This window comes from Euphorbia lathyris, chromosome 4, assembly GCF_963576675.1.
Source record: "Euphorbia lathyris chromosome 4, ddEupLath1.1, whole genome shotgun sequence".
NCBI lineage: Eukaryota > Viridiplantae > Streptophyta > Magnoliopsida > Malpighiales > Euphorbiaceae > Euphorbia > Euphorbia lathyris.
Window position 1 is genome coordinate 57,302,657 of NC_088913.1, and position 5,613 is coordinate 57,308,269.

The window sequence follows — 5,613 nt, forward strand, 5'->3', positions numbered from 1 at the left end:
TTATAAACTCTCTAAAAATATTTTATAAAATTGTTTATGTGTTATAAATGATTTTAAATCAGATTTAAGGAGGTCCCTACCACTATGACAATCGAGATATGTTTTGATTGGGAAAATGTCTATGCATGTGGCACTAACCTTTTCTGGTGTTTCTTTGTTTTTGGATAGTCATGGCAATCATTAGATTCACCCCACTGGAGCCTGTAACGGACAATCAAGTGGCTATCAGGGAGATATTTCGCATTAGACTTAAGATTAGTTAACATTAAGATCGAAATAATAAATCAAAAGTCATCTTAATTCCTTACAACAACCATATTTTTGTAATAAGTTGCAAAATCGTTACTTGTGAGTAACAAAATTCTCTAAGCATTAATGTATCTAATTAGTTGGATCTAATACTAAAGTGGAAAGGGTAATTTGAGCCACTTCGGTCTTATTTTCGAATCGGAATTTAGAATGAAAATTTGATTGATTAGATATAAGTTGTCTAGAGAATTAATGTGTGTATTGAACCTTTAATAACTTCTTACTAAGTCGTGCAACACCATTGTAGATCAGTCATCAATGGTAGCAGCTAGAAAGTCTATAGTTGCTGAACTCAACAAAGACCTGAAATTAAATGGGGATAACTGTGAGGTTTGGTCAATAAAAATAAAGTATGTGCTTGAAGAGCAAGATGTGCTTGCTCACTTGGATACGGTTATGGCCAAACCTGAGGATGGTGCAACTGCTCAGCTTCGCCGAGATTATACAGCATGGAAGAAAAAGGATTCCACTGCCCGCATCATCATGATGAGTGCCATGGATGATGAGTTCACTAGGCAATTCTGTAAGATTGAGTCAGCCAAGGGCCTATGGGATGTCTTGAAGGAGAAATTTGGAGGTGTGTCTCTGACTAGGCTCCGCTCATTGACAATTAAGTTTGACACTTACAAGAAGAGGCCTAATCATATAATGAAAAAGCATTTAAGAGAAATGTCCAACATGATCACTGAGCTGAATGAAGCAGGTCATCAGTTGACTAATGAGCAGAAAGTGCAAGCTGTTATCCGCTCTTTGCCAAACAGTTGGGAGCACATGAAGGTGCACCTAACCCACACCGAAGCAATTCAAACTTTCGATGTTGTTTATCACCGCCTTGAGCTAGAGGAGGATCGCCTGGCATCGATTAAGATCAATGCTGAAGCCCATTATGTGGGAGCCCACTCAAGTGGGAGGCGTTCTAATCCTCCAAGGCAAAAGCGTAAGCGCTTCTATAGCCAGGGCAAAGAGCAAGCCAAAGAGCCTGTGAATACAGAAAATAGAAAGGGAAAGAGAACAAAGAACAGAAAGAAACACAAGCTTTCACGTGTGAAATGTTTCAACTGCTAAGAAAAAGGACACTATGCAAATGATTGCAAAGTTCCTAAGGTACACTACACTAACTCATGTGTGAGTGAAATAAATGTATTTAGCACTGTTCTCATAGATGAACATGATCCTTTGTGGGTTGTTGATTCAGGTGCAACGGACCATGTGACGAAGGAAAGAGAGACCTTTGTCGAGTTCCGACGAATTCCAGTCGGTTCAAGATGGATCTATGTGGGAGACAACTCGAGAGTTGCAGTCGAAGGGATTGGCACATGTAGACTGAGTCTACGTGGCGGTCAAACTCTCCTCCTACAAGATGTTCTCTATGCTCTGAATATTCGGAGAAACCTTATTTCTGTGAACTCTTTGTTAAGAATTGGATTTGCCTTTCTTTTTGCTAATAACAGTTTGCATTTAAGTTTGGATAATGAATTCTATGGTTCAGGATATGTACTGAATGGTTTGACTATTTTGGATGTTGAATTATATGACTCCAATAATTTTTCTGTTACTACTTCTTCTTCTGTGGATAAAGATGTTAGTTTATGGCATGCTAGGTTAAATCACATTGGCCAAGATCGCATGAATCGTTTAGCCAAAGAGGGATTACTAGGTAGTTTAAGAAAAGTTGAATTACCTTCATGCGAACCATGTCTTAAAGGAAAAATGCATAGAAAACCATTCAGGAAGGGTATTAGGGCATAATTTCCTCTGCAATTAATTCATTCTGATGTTTGTGGTCCAATAAATGTGAGGGCTAGGCATGGGGCCTATTACTTCATCACCTTCATAGATGACTATACAAAGTATGGTCACATCTACTTGATGTCTCACAAGTCTGAAGCTTTGAGTTGTTTCATGAAGTTTATGAACCTTGTTGAAAATCAACTAGATAAGAAGATCAAAGTTTTGAGAACTGACTGAGGTCGAGAATATATTTCAGATGAATTCAAAGCTTTATGTGATGAGAAAGGGATAGAGCATTAGTTGTCTATCCATACACTCCGCAGCAAAATGGTGTTGCCGAGAGGAGAAATAGAACTCTCCTTGATATGGTTCAATCTATGATGGCTGAAGCAAACTTGCCTATTTCCTATTGGGGAGATGCTTTGCTAACAGCTACATATGTTCTAAACCAAGTGCCCTCTAAGACTGTCACTTCCACTCCTTATGAGCTGTTGACTGGTAGAAAACCCGATTTGAGTATGCTCAGACCTTGGGGTTGTACTATTTTTTGCCCATGATACCTCTAGCAAATTTGGGAAATTAGGCCCAAGAGGTAGAAAGTGTGTCTTTATAAGATACCTTGACATATCAAAGGGATATGTCCAAGTGGGAGAAAATAGTGAAGGCTGAGTGACAGAATTTGAATCACAAGACGTCGTCTCCTTAGAGAATGAGTTTCCTAAGCTAGGAGAAGTTGACACTGATCTCACTCTGTTTGAGGAAATAGATTCAAACGGACCTCTCCATTAGAGTGGGAGGAATTTTGAGGATCAAGTTAATGATACCGATCACTACCAGGAACAAGAACAAGGTCAAAGTTCCAAACCTCAAAACGTTTCGAATGTGACAGATCCTTATTTAAGTGGGAGTTTGATTCCTGATTCTTGTGAGAATTTAGGACAAAGTCTAAGAGATAGGATTCCGGGTTATGATGAATACATGAGAAAAGTTTATCAAAACTCGGAACCGCGCCGTACTAAAAGGCAAAGAGTTGATAGTCGACGATTTGGTATCGAAGGCACAGCTCTTTTAGTAACTCCAAATGATGACGCGGAACCTAGAAATGCTAAAGAAGCTTTCACTGTTGAAACACCTTTCCATATAATTTTGATTTGACAAAATTGTTTAAGTATAATTAAAATATATTCTAAACACACTAAGTTTAAATGCTTTGATTTATTCTACTAATGTGTTTGTTCAATGTTGAGTTAAATTGTTTATAAGACACAAGATTAAAAGGCCCAAGCACAATACGGAAGTCAAAGCCCAAGTCAAACAGTTTAAGGCAACTCGGCCCGCGTATGTCAAAACGCAGCTCAGCAAGAGAAGGATCTAGAAGACCTTCAAGGAACAACTTCGGGACGAAGCTGCTGAGTTGATTCGACAAACAGTACAAGACAGCAGCTGGCTAAGAACAACTTTCAGACAAAGTATTTCTACTTTGGGTAAAGTTCAGAAGACACAGTATGCTGTCTAGTTGACATTACCATAAATGGAGAGACATTCTGCCGAGCTGACCAAAAGCTGACCGAAGACAGAAGATACTCAAATCTAATTGGCCGAGAGTTCTGAGCAAGTCAGGATGACAACGACAGGAAGCCATTTCCCTCCAACGGTTATTTCGAAATTCGAAATGACCGATGCCTCAGGCGTCTCTATAAATAGTGCCATCAGTTGCTTCATTCCATAGAGAACTTGATCAAGCCATTACGCTGACCAAATTTCTACGCAAAGTTCTCCAAGCAAAAGCAAAGCAATCTTACACTATATTTCATATCTTTTGTGTAAAAGTCTAGAGTGATTATTCAATCATCTAAGGTGTCTTAGCAATCATTGTTTAGGACAAACACTTATCATTTCTAGAGATTAGAAAGGAGAGGCTGAGTACTCGGTTATAGTACTCAGCGAGAGATTAGGATTGAGTAGAGGTATAGAGGAAGGTACTCTTGTTATACTCAGTTGCTAAGATTGTAAAAGGTTTGATGCTCTACCGTTAAAGAGCTCAGTAGAGAATTCGAAATCTCGGAACGTGTTCCGAGGATAGGACGTAGGCTTGGAGGCCGAACCTGGATAAATCTGCTGAGTAACATATTTCTAACCTTTAACTCCTTTATATATTTATTGCTTGCTTAAACAAAAACTGACCAAGTAAAGAGGTCAAGCTGAGTTGTGCGCGTTGAATATCCGAGCTCAGGAATAGACTCTAAGTGCTATCTCCTGACTCAAGTAAAGAAACTGACCTAGTCACTAGTTGACTAAGCCAATATCTTGCTATTCACTCAGCGCCGCTGTCCAAACCTTTTTCTCACGAAAAAGAAGTCTGCCCTAGCTTAAATTTTTTAAATAGTTCCTAAGCCCCCCTTGGAACTATACTTGTAACGTTATAAGGGACCAACAAGTGGTATCAGAGCTTAAAAGCTCACTGTAAAAGGTTTAACCACCTTGAGCTGATCCCCACTATGGGCGAAAACAGCACTCGGTTTCTCCCAGGAAACCAAACAACTCAGATCTTACCTGAGGGGCTGTCCATTACTCGGCCTCCCCTATTCTTCGGGTCTAACTACACCTTCTGGAAGAATAGGATGAAAAATTTCGTTCAGGCTACAAATATGAGTGCCTGGCTATCCATAGTCCAAGGTCCATTTGTACCTGTCAAAGTTGTGGCTGGCCAAACAGTTGTTAAAGCTGAGGCCAAATGGACAGATGATGATCTCAAGAAGCTACAAAATCATGCTTCGGCTATAAATATGCTTCACTGTGCGCTCGATGCTGCAGAATATAATAAAATCTCAGGTTGTGAGTCGGCGCAAGAGATCTGGAAGAAGCTGGAGGTCACCTACGAAGGAACCAATAAAGTAAAGGAGTCCAAGGTGAACCAGCAGATGAGACTGTACGAGCTGTTCGAAATGAACAATGATGAGGGTATATCTGACATGAATGCAAGGTTTACCAACATCATCAATGAGCTCAAGAGACTTGGGAAGATCTTCACTGAGGAAGAACAAGTCAAAAAGATACTCAGGAGTCTTCCTAAAGATTGGCAAGCAAAGAAGACTGCTGTTAAGGAAGCTCAGGACTTAACCACCTACAAATATGACGAACTCATCGGATCACTGCTGACCCATGAGATATCAATGAAAAACTTCGAGGTGAAGGAAAAGTCTGAAGACAAGAAGCAGAAGTCTCTTGTCATGAAAGCTGACTACACTGATGGGAGCTCAACAGATGATGAAGAGATGGCTATGTTCACAAGGAAGATGAAAAGGCTGTTCAGGAAGAATGACAAATATTCTAAGAAGCCTTACAGAAAGTTTGATAAGTATAAAGCTGAGTCCAGCGACAGCAAATACAAGAAAGACAACTCAAAGCCCATTACATGCTTTGAATGTCATCAAACTGGCCATATCAAGTCAAGCTACCCCACGCTGAGGAAAGATAAGAAGAACGGCAAAAAGGCAATGGTGGCTACATGGAGCGACAGTGATGAGTCTTCATCAACAGAAGCTGAGGCCACCGAGTCAGCGAAGATATGCT